We start from the raw sequence: 12,460 nt of genomic DNA on the forward strand, positions 1-12,460 counted from the left end.
ACAATATACACACTGCAAGTATATATATATATATATATATATAATGTAGTAACAGACACCTTCATAACAATATGTAATATGTTTTATATACACACTGCAAGTATATACAGTCGCGATCAAACGTTTGCATACACTTGTAAAGAACATAATGTCATGGCTGTCTTGAGTTTCCAATAATTTCCACAACTCTTATTTTTTTGTGATAGAGTGATCGGAGCACATACTTGTTGGTCTAAAAAAAACCATTCATTCGCAGCTCGATTTTTGTTTCATCTGACCACAGAACTTTCCTCCAGAAGGTCTTATCTTTGTCCATGAAACAACAATTTTGCTGTTTGGCCACAATAGGAGAAAAGGTGAGGCCTTTAATCCCAGGAACACCAAGCCTACCGTCAAGCATGGTGGTGGTAGTATTATGCTGTGGGTTAGTTTTGCTGCCAATGGAATTGGTGCGTTTCAGAGAGTAAATGGGACAATGAAAAAGGAGGATTACCTCCAAATTCTTCAGGACAACTTAAAATCGTCAGCCCGGAGGTTGGGTCTTGGGCGCAGTTGGGTGTTCCAACAGGACAATGACCCCAAACACACGTCAAAAGTGGTAAAGGAATGGCTAAATCAGGCGAGAATTAAGGTTTTAGAACGGCCTTCCCAAAGTCCTGACTTAAATGTGTGGACAATGCTGAAGAAACAAGTCCATGTCAGAAAACCAACACATTTAGCTGAACTGCACCAATTTTGTCAAGAGGAGTGGTCAAAAAATCAAGCAGAAGCTTGTGGATGGCTACCAAAAGCGCTTTATTGCAGTGAAACTTGCCAAGGGACATGTAACCAAATATTAACATTGCTGTATGTATACTTTTGACCCAGCAGATTAGCTCACATTTTCAGTAGACCCATAATAAATTCATAAAAGAACCAAATTTCATGAATGTTTTTTGTGACCAACAATTATGTGCTCCAATCACCCTATCACAAAAAAATAAGAGTTGTAGAAAGTATCGGAATTTCAAGACAGCCATGACATTATGTTCTCTGTGGTTAGAGTGTCCGCCCTGAGACTGGAAGGTCGTGAGTTCAAACCCCGGCCGAGTCATACCAAAGACTATAAAAATGGGACCCATTGCCTCCCTGCTTGGCACTCAGCATCAAGGGTTGGAATTGGGGGTTAAATTACCAAAATTATTCCCGAGCGCGGCCACCGCTGCTGCTCACTGCTCCCCTCACCTCCCAGGGGGTGAACATAGGGGATGGGTCAAATGCAGAGGACAATTTCACCACACCTAGTGTGTGTGTGTGACTATCAGTGGTACTTTAACTTTAACTTTAATATAGGGCGAAAGTAATGGCTTTGTTTGTTTCGGACATGCTCAATAAGTTATATTGGGGAACACGGCGCGTGTAATTCATTTTTTCATTCTCCTTTATTTCACCAAGACAAAAGTCATTGGGATGCAAATCTCTTTTGCACGAGTGACCTGGCAAAGAGGGCAGCAAAAACAGGTTTGATAAATACATCGAACGTCAATAAAAACAGTAGCAGTCACACACTGTACTTAAAAGTACAATCTTACTTACAACATTCATGTAATAGGTGAACAATAACATGTTTCAATAAAACCAATTTAAAGGCCTACTGAAATGATTTTTTTTATTTAAAATGGCATAGCAGATCCATTCTATGTGTCATACTTGATCATTTCGCGATATTGCCATATTATTGCTGAAAGGAAGTAGCGTGACGTCGCAGGTTGAAAGGCTCCTCACATTTCCCCATTGTTTACACCAGCAGCGAGAGCGATTCAGACCGAGAAAGCGACGATTAACCCTTTAATTTGAGCCAGGTTGAAAGATTTGTGGATGAGGAACGTGAGAGTGAAGGACGCATCTTTTTTCGCTCTGACCGTAACTTAGGTACAAGCTGGCTCATTGGATTCCACACTCTCTCCTTTTTCTATTGTGGATCGCGGATTTGTATTTTAAACCACCTCGGATACTATATCCTCTTGAAAATGAGAGTCGAGAACGCGAAATGGACATTCACAGTGACTTTTATCTCCACGACAATACATCGGCGAAGCACTTTAGCTACAGAGCTAACGTGATAGCATCGGGCTTAACTGCAGATAGAAACAAAAGAAATAAACCCCTGACTGGAAGGATGGACAGAAAATCCACAATACTATTAAACCATGGACATGTAACTACACGGTTAATTTCCAGCTTGGCGAAGCTTAACAATGCTGTTGCTAACGACGCCATTGAAGCTAACTTAGCAACGGGACCTCACAGAGCTATGCTAAAAACCTTAGCTATCCACCTACGCCAGCCAGCCCTCATCTGCTCATCAACACCCGTGCTCACCTGCGTTACAGCGATCGGCGAAGCGACGAAGGACTTCACCCGATCATCAATGCGGTCGGCGGCTAGCGTCAGATAGCGCGTCTGCTATCCAAGTCAAAGTCCTCCTGGTTGTGTTGCTGCAGCCATCCGCTAATACACCGATCCCACCTACAGCTTTCTTCTTTGCAGTCTTCATTGTTCATTAAACAAATTGCAAAAGATTCACCAACACAGATGTCCAGAATACTGTGGAATTTTGCGATGAAAACCAAGCTTTTTGCATTGGATACAAAGTGTCCGAATACTTCCTTTTCAACGATTGACGTCACACGCAAACGTCATCATACATAGACGTTTTCAACCGGAAGTTTTGCGGGAAATTTAAAATTGCACTTTATAAGTTAACCCGGCCGTATTGGCATGTGTTGCAATGTTAAGATTTCATCATTGATTTATAAATTATCAGACTGCGTAGTCGGTAGTAGTGGCTTTCAGTAGGCCTATAAAAGTACAATGCCCTATAAAAAAAGCTTCTCGATCTTTTAAATTGGCCTGAAATTCCCCCAAAGGGATGAGTTCAGATAGGCTCAGATCCGTTTGTATTTCATTCCATGACCATGAAGCAGACATTAACGAGACTGTGATTGGATACTCACTTGTCATTCCAAAGTGAGTATCCAATCACAAGTGGCAATTTACTGAAGCAGGAAGTGTTGCACCGTAGCCATACCGGGCTAGCAGAGAAATCCTCAATACTCACTTTTTTAACCCACAAAGAAGGAGAACAAAACGTTGATTAGGTGGCAGACATATATTTGCAAGGCCATTTTCAAGAAGGATATTTAAAGAGAAACTACGTCTTGTGAGACGATATAACCCCGGAAGCCAGCTCAGCTGTAACGGCGATGAAATGGGGAAATGCCTGCCACTCCCACTCGAATCAACCGACTACGAGCGGTACCACTGGCTTATACGGCGTCGAGTGGGTGCTACAAATTGTGAGTTCAAATATTTTATTTCTTAATTTTTTCATGTTTAATGTTTTCTTACAATTTTGATTTTGACAGTACCACATAAGATATCTTAATTGCTGATGTGGGTTTTGTACACTGTTGAGGGGATTCAATACAAGTAGTGCGTAAATGTGTTTCTGTATAGTATTTCTCCAGCAATGGTTTATGGTATTTTGGGAGGTAATCATTGAAGTTGGACATCACTGAAGGCCTAGGTGGGAAACACACTGCCCGCCACTGATTGATAGCAGTGAGCTAATGCTAATGCTCGCTTACGCTGCTATTGTTGACACACTGAGGTTGACGGCTGCTTCTGCTTCGTCTCAAACTTGCTAAACGTAAATTCTAGATTATAATTCATGCATCTCTCAACTGGTGGTAGACAAATGTGGCCATGGTCTGACAGGCTGGTCCACTTTTAGATACAAGAGATGGTGAAAAAGACACAAAAAGAGGCTTTTTTTTTTTAAAACCCTTGGTGAGAATTGCGATTGAATCTTCATCTAAATGGGATTATGTGAGCCTCCCGTTGGTCGGCATCCCAGCGAGAGTGGAACTATTACAGTAAGTTTGTTTTATTAGGGTTTATTATGGTTAGTTCAGTGGTTCTTAACCTGGGTTCGATCGAACCCTAGGGGTTCGGTGAGTCGGCCTCAGGGGTTCGGCGGAGGTCAAAACACACCCGACTCATCGTGTAAATACAAATGTCTCCCTATCGGCGTATTACGGATACGGCAACAGCTGACTGATTTGCAGGTGTGTAATTTGTTGTGAGTTTATGCACTGTGTTGGTTTTGTTCTTTGAACAAGGTGATGTTCATGCGCGGTTCATTTTGTGCACCAGTAAAAAAAAACATGGTAACACTTCAGTATGGGGAACATATTCACCATTAATTAGTTGCTTATTAACATGCAAATTAGTAACATTTTGGCTCTTAACTAGTCATTATTAAGTACTTATTAATGCCTTATTCGGCATGGCCTTATTATAACCCTAACCCTCTAACCCTGGCCCTAACCCTCTAACCCTAAATTAAGTCTTTGTTACTTAGAATATGTTCCCCTAGTGTCCAAATAACTCTAAATTAAGTCTTTGTTACTTAGAATATGTTCCCCTAGTGTCCAAATAACTCTAAATGAAGTCTTTGTTACTTAGAATATGTTCCCCATACTAAAGTGTTACCAAAAACATACAACTTTGTCTTGAATTTGAAAAAAAAATAATATATATATATATTTTTCACTAAAGAAGGGTTCGGTGAATGCGCATATGAAACTAGTGGGGTTCGGTACCTCCAACAAGGTTAAGAACCACTGGGTTAGTTTGTATGTTTAGCGCCTACAATCCTACAATGTTACAATAAAGCTACATCCGTTTAGCGCTCGGCTTCTAAAACTTATTATTCAGGTAACACGTTAGTATGGGGAACATACTAAAGTAACAAAGACTTAATTTAGCTTTATTTGGACACTAGGGGAACATATAAGGGTTAGGGTTACTAATAAGCAATAATTCTGAGGTTATTGAGGGAAGACTCTTAGTTAATGCTATACTGGTTGTATAATAAGGCCATGCAGAATAAGGCATTAATAAATACTTAGTAATGACTAATTAAGAGCCAATATGTTACTAATTCGCATGTTAATAAGCAACTAATTAATGGTGAATATGTTCCCCATACTAAAGTGTTACCATTACTCATCCTCTTTGTCTTCAGGCTAAAAAATATAAGGTCCTGGAACATAATTTTGCACAAAGTAATCGTTGCTGGCTCTCACAAAGTCTGCTTGATTAGCATTGTTGTTGATGGGGAAAGGATCTGTGGTTACTCCTCTACGTCACACGATCACGTGACTAGCCTCCTCATTAACTCTCGAAATAGCTTGGGAATCTCATTGAGATTGATACTATTTTGATCATATCTATTTACTCGCAAACTTTGGAAAGCTTTTGGCGTCATGAATCAGTTATACATGATAATAGCTTTAATATAGAGGCAACTTGTTTTTCCACTCTGCTGGTACTTTAAAATGACATTTCTATATTTAAACTGAGCAACATTAATTTACAATCTGCCACATGACGTCCATGTCGTGAGATGTGTGCATGTCTGTTGTCTTTATTATGATACAGTATTAAAATGCAAATTAACGGTCGGACGTGGCGCCGACTGCATTAATATTCGCCGCACTCTCTATTGCCATTTCCCATTATTTAGCCAACGGACCTTTGGGGTAGAGTTCAGACAAGAGAGGTGAGCAAGTGCTCGTGTGCGTCTATTTCTGCTCCTCACAGCAGGTCACCTTCAGGGTTTGTGAGACGGCACACACAGACCACGCAGTAGCAAAGATTAAGTTTGTCTAACAGGACTTGTCTTTGGAAAATACGCTAAATGAGGGTCAAAATATGGAGTTATTGAGTCTGTTTAACTGACTGAAGAGCTAGCTTCCACAGCTACTGGGTCCAGGACGATGACTTCTGTTTTGTTTGATCATCCGTTTTACTGCCCTGTTACAGACACCGTTTAGAAAAAAATCAAGGTATGTAAATAAACATTGACAAACAATTTTGTATGAATAACTCTTTTCACAACGTATATATATATATATATATATATATATATATATATATATATATATATATATATATATATATATATATATATATATATATATATATATATATATATATATATATATATATATAGTCTGGTGCGGCTAATATATGGAAAACAAATATTTCCTTCTTAAACTTAGTGGGTGCGGCTTATGTACCGAAAAATACTGTAAATTCATTTCCATACTTAAATAAGAAAAACAGACCAAATAGCGGTTAGAAATAGTTGACCATTTACAACATACACAATACATTTTTTTCTCAAATACTCAAATGTTCATCCTCAATTCCCAGATCAACCATGAATATTTCCGTGTTTATTTGTCCACAACATGTTACACGGGACTGTTTTGTCAACATTGAGCAATACGGAGTTGGATTAGCCAATAAACTCCGGCAAAAAAGACGGCACCGTTGTGACAAAAAGTGTAGGATAAAGTATTATTTTCATCTAATCGTGACATCCAGGAGAAAAAAATGGAGGTAAAAGCAGCTTTTTTTAATGCGACTGTATCAATCTGAGATTTGGCATGTGTACCTAATAGTGTTGTCCCGATACCAATATTTTGGTACTTTTCGGTACGTTTCTAAATAAAGGGGACCACAAAAAATTGCATTATTGGCTTTATTTTAACAAAAAATCTTAGGGTACATTAAACATATGTTCCTTATTGGTAAGTAAGCAAACAAAGGCTCCTAATTTAGCTGCTGACATATGCAGTAACATATTGTGTCATTTATCTACCTATTATATTGTCAACATTATTAAGGACAAGTGGTAGAAAATTAATTATTAATCTACTTGTTCATTTACTGTTAATATCTGCTTACTTTCTCTTTTAACATGTTCTATCTACACTTCTGTTAAAATGTAATAATCACTTATTTTTCTGTTGTTTGATACTTTACATTAGTTTTGGATGATACCACAAATTTGGGCATCAATCTGATACCAAGTAGTTACAGGATCATACATTGGTCATATTCCAAGTCCTCATGTGTCCAGGGACATATTTCCTGACTTTATAAACATAATATAAATAAAAAAATTAAAAAAAGAAGATGTGATGCCCAAAAATATCGACGTAATCATAGTAGTAACGACTAGATACGTTCCTGTACTAGCATCATTACAGTGGATGTTAGGTGTAGATCCACCAATGGAGTTTGTTTACATTGTGTAGCTCACCTGTACTTTTTAGAGGCGGTATAGTACCGAAAATGATTCATTAGTATTGCGGTACTATACTAATACCGGTATACCGTACAACCCTAGTACCTAATGTTGTGACCGGTGAATATTTATACAGCGGAACCTCGATTTACCAATTTAAGTGGTTCTTAAACTGGGTCTGTAAATAGAAAAGTTTGTATATTGAAGCAAATTTCTCCATGAGAAACTATGTAAACATGTATAATGGGTTCCAGCCTTGACAAAAGTCCATATTTTAGTAACATATTGTACACTTTAAACACAATATAAAGCACAATACACTACTGTATATCAAACAAACATAACAAAGGGAGGTGAAAAAAACCACTCACTAAGCCCTCTTCATTAAAGATGTCCGATAATATCGGACTGCCGATATTATCGGTCGATAAATGCTTTAAAATATAATATCAGAAAGTATCGGTATCGGTTTAAAAATTATCGCTATCGATTTCAAAAAGTAAAATGTATGACTTTTTTAAAACGCCGCTGTGTACAAGGACGTAGGGAGAAGTACAGAGCGCCGATAAACCTTAACGGCACTGCCTTTGCGTGCCGGCCCAATCACAGTTGAATGCAATGCATACTTGGTCAACAGCCATACAGGTCACATTGAGGGTAGCCGTATAAACAACTTTAACACTGTTACAAATATGCGCCACACTGTGAACCCACACCAAACAAGAACGACAAACACATTTCGGGAGAACATCCGCACCGTAACACAACAGAACAAATACCCAGAACCTTGTTACATTGTTTAATGCATCCAGCGGGGCATCACAACAAAATTAGGCATAATAATGTGTTAATTCCACGACTGTATATATCGGTATCGGTTGATATCGGTATCGGTAATTAAGAGTTGGACAATATCGGAGTATCGGCAAAAAAGCCATTATCGGACATCTCTAGTCTTCTTTTGTAGCCACCCTGCCGACACGCACACACACTGTCACTAGCCCCGTGGTGCACTCACAGTTCGAAATCCCACAACTCTTTAACAGGTGACTACAATGATTAGGAATGAAAACACAAAATCCAGTTTACCTTGTCGTATGATCTTTTTGGCGTACAGCGGAAGCGAGGAGGAGGTGGAAGGGAGAGTTGGGAGGCAGTGTCTGCAACGCTGTGGGTATTTCCTGAATGATTGAAATCACACATTGCTCGTCAATTGCTGTCATTAGACTCATATTGAGCTAGCAAAACTAGAAAATGCTGTAAAAAGGCTAAGAAACATACTTTAAAAAGCACACAAAGTAGCACTGAGCGCAGTAGCTAATGATCGACTGAATGAGCAATGTTGTACGATATACCGGTACTAATAAAGTGATGAAACAAAAATTGAGCTGTTTGGCCACAATACCCAGCAATATGTTTGGAGGTGACAGGGTGAGGCCTTTAATCCCAGGGAAACCATTCCTACCGTCAAGCATGGTGGTGGTAGTATTATGCTCTGGGCCTGTTTTGCTACCAATGGAACTGGTGCTTTAAATGGGACAATGAAAAAGGAGGATTACCTCCAAATTCTTCAGGACAACCTAAAATCATCAGCCCGGAGGTTGGGTCTTGGGCGCAGTTGTGATGTCAGCAGATTTGGACTTCATTAAACATTTCTTGCATATTCCTTATTTTTGCACCTTCATTTTAAGAGGTTTTTGTCAAGTGTTCAATGAGATTTTACAATTTTGTTTACATTGAGTGTTTCCCATGCTTGTGTCGACATTTCCTTTATGCCTTAATAGCTGAGGTGATTATAACCAGAGAAAGGTTACATTTTAAATACAAATGCTTACCTTATTTTTCGTAGGTCAAGAAAAATATCAATAATTATTGATATCGACCAATATAAATAATTTTAGGTTGTCCTGAAGAATTTGGAGGTAATCCTCCTTTTTAATTGTCCCATTTACTCTCTGTAAAGCACCAGTTCCATTGGCAGCAAAACAGGCCCAGAGCATAATACTACCACCACCATGCTTGACGGTAGGCATTGGTGTTCCTGGGATTAAAGGCCTCACCCTTTCTCTTCCAAACATATTGCTGGGTATTGTGGCCAAACAGCTCCATTTTTGTTTCATCTGACCACAGAACTTTCCTCCAGAAGGTCCTATCTTTGTCCATGTGATGTCAGAAGATTTGCACTATTTTTTTTTTTACACATTATTAAGGATTTCTTGCATTTTCCTTACTTTTGCACCTTCATTTTAAGAGGTTTTTGTTAAGTGTTCAATGGGATTTTACAATTTTGTTTACATAGAGTGTTTCCCATGCTTGTGTCGACATTTCCTTTCTGCCTTGATAGCTGAGGGGATTATAAACAGAGGAAAGTAACATTTTAAATAAAAATGTTTACCCTATTTTTTGTATGTCATGAAAAATATCAATAATTATCGATATCGACCAATATAAAGAATAAGGTTGTTATGAAAAGGTTGTCCTTTTTAATTGTCCCATTTACTCTCTGTAAAGCACCAGTTCCATTGGCAGCAAAACAGGCCCAGAGCATAATACTACCACCACCATGCTTGACGGTAGGCATTGGTGTTCCTGGGATTAAAGGCCTCACCCTTTCTCTTCCAAACATATTGCTGGGTATTGTGGCCAAACAGCTCAATTTTTGTTTCATCTGACCACAAAACTTTCCTCCAGAAGGTCTTATCTTTGTCCATGTGATGTCAACAGATTTGCACTATATTTTTACACTTTATTAAGCATTTTTTACATTTTCCTTATTTTTGCACCTTCATTTTAAGAGCTTTTTGTTAAGTGTTCAATGGGATTTTACAATTTTGTTTACATAGAGTGTTTCCCATGCTTGTGTCGACATTTCCTGTCTGCCTTGATAGCTGAGGGGATTATAAACAGAGGAAAGTAACATTTTCATTAAAAATGTTTACCCTATTTTTCGTAGGTCATGAAAAATATTAATAATTATCGATATCGACCATATAAAGAATTTTAGGTTGTCCTGAAGAATTTGGAGGTAATCCTCCTTTTTCATTGTCCCATTTACTCTATGTAAAGCACCAGTTCCATTGGCAGCAAAACAGGCCCAGAGCATAATACTACCACCACCATGCTTGACGGTAGGCATTGGTGTTCCTGGGATTAAAGGCCTCACCCTTTCTCTTCCAAACATATTGCTGGGTATTGTGGCCAAACAGCTAAATTTTTGTTTCATCTGACCACAAAACTTTCCTCCAGAAGGTCTTATCTTTGTCCATGTGATGTCAGCAGATTTGCACTATATTTTTTCACTTTATTAAGCATTTTTTACATTTTCCTTATTTTTGCACCTTCATTTTAAGAGCTTTTTGTTAAGTGTTCAATGAGATTTTACAATTTTGTTTACATAGAGTTTCCCATGCTTGTGTCAACATTTCCTGTCTGCCTTGATAGCTGAGGGGATTATAAACAGAGGAAAGTAACATTTTCATTAAAAATGTTTACCCTATTTTTCGTAGGTCATGAAAAATATCAATAATTATCGATATCGACCATATAAAGAATTATAGGTTGTCCTGAAGAATTTGGAGATAATCCTCCTTTTTCATTGTCCCATTTACTCTCTGTAAAGCACCAGTTCCATTGGCAGTAAAACAGGCCCAGAGCATAATACTACCACCACCATGCTTGACGGTAGGTATGGTGTTCCTGAGATTAAAGGCCTCATCCTTTCTCCTCCAAACATATTGCTGGGTATTGTGGCCAAACAGCTCAATTTTTGTTTCATCTGACCACAAAACTTTCCTCCAGAAGGTCTTATCTTTGTCCATGTGATGTCAGATGACACAAAAATGTAATTATAAGTATCGATATCGACCAATATAAAGAACTTATATCCTGATACAGTTTCATATTGCCCAGACCACAAGCAAGTGTGTTAAATGCAGATTAATAAATTCCCTTTAAATATGCCAGCACAAAACAGGATCTACAAACGCCACCCCACCCCCAGGCAGACTTTGGTCCCCCGCGGTTTATAGCGTTCAATCTGAGGCTCTTTCTCAGCCAACGTGTCATTAAGAAAAAGTACAATATTGATTTATTTGTTGACTTTGAGTGGAAGGGTTGAAAAGTCTGCTGCCTTTGCGTCACCGTTCCCACTCAATAAACCCTCCGTGGTTCACCTCTCTCCCACACACACAGCGAGGCGAGCTGGCCGAGAGAAGATTCCGGCACTGTGGCGGGAGGGTTGGGGGGTAAATGAGCAACAGGAAGTACGCATCTGCCCGGTACGATAAGAGGCTGTCTTCATTTCTGTAATGAATTTGCCATTGGCCTCGATAGCCTCTGGTGGAGCCAACATGAAAGCTGGTCTGAAAGCCCTCTCGCCATAACGTGGCCATTAAATCCATAAGGAGGATCGTGTTTCTTCCTGCTAAGTTGTCTGTGCTCTGCCTCGTGGGCACTGCTGCAGCCTTGGACCACACAGATGAATTACCAATGCAGGGCTTAGACCCGGAGTCAATAGAGAAAACTAATATATAGCCCTGACTCCCGCGAAAGGGCAACTTGTGCATCATTGGATGGAACTTACTTTGCACGGTAATTATAACCCAGGCGTTTATTTACCTAAACTGCAGAGAGGACGGGGCGCTAAATGGGAGCAGGCGATCATTTTTTTTAACTCCTTCATATTGTAACGTTGATAGGGATTCGGAAAGCATGCAGTTCGGCTCGCGAGACGTCATGAGTTCAGTGAAGCATCGCAGAGTGCTTTCAAATTAATCTTCAATATTGAATGCTCTGAATCATAGGCGCCGATCTACATTTCTGCCAGTGGGTGCTCGGTGTGTGTATTAGTGGTGTCTTGATACCAATATTTTGGTACCGGTACCAAAAGTATTTCGGTACTTTTTGGTACTTTTCTAAATAAAGGGGAGCACAAAAAGTCATTATTGGCTTTATTATTATTTTTTTTTAAATTGTAGGGTACATCAAACATATGTTTCTTATTGCAGTTAAGTCCTTAAATAAAATAGTGAACATACAAGACAACTTGTCTTTTAGTAGTAAGTAAACAAACAAAGGCTCCTAATTTAGCTGCTGACATATGCAGAAAAATATTGTGTCATTTATCATTCTATTATTTTGTCAACATTATTAAGGACAAGTGGTAGAAAATGAATTATTCATCTACTTGTTCATATCTGCTTATTTTCCTCTTTTAACATGTTCTATCCACACTGCTGTTCAAATGTAATAATCACTTATTCTTCTGTTGTTTGATTCTTTACATTAGTTTTGGATGATACCACAAATTTAGGTATC

General features: G+C 38.7%; 1 long non-coding RNA gene across 1 annotated transcript in view; it reads right to left on the minus strand.

Annotated features, from left to right (window-relative positions):
- LOC133645214 (uncharacterized) overlaps nucleotides 1-12,460 on the minus strand; it is a 60,581-nt gene that overhangs the window by 17,117 nt on the left and 31,004 nt on the right. Inside the window, exon 2 of the long non-coding RNA XR_009824927.1 lies at nucleotides 8,234-8,325. This is a non-coding gene — a long non-coding RNA (uncharacterized LOC133645214). The remainder of the gene's footprint in view (nucleotides 1-8,233; nucleotides 8,326-12,460) is intronic.

This window comes from Entelurus aequoreus, linkage group LG28 (assembly GCF_033978785.1).
Source record: "Entelurus aequoreus isolate RoL-2023_Sb linkage group LG28, RoL_Eaeq_v1.1, whole genome shotgun sequence".
Taxonomy (NCBI): Eukaryota; Metazoa; Chordata; class Actinopteri; order Syngnathiformes; family Syngnathidae; genus Entelurus; species Entelurus aequoreus.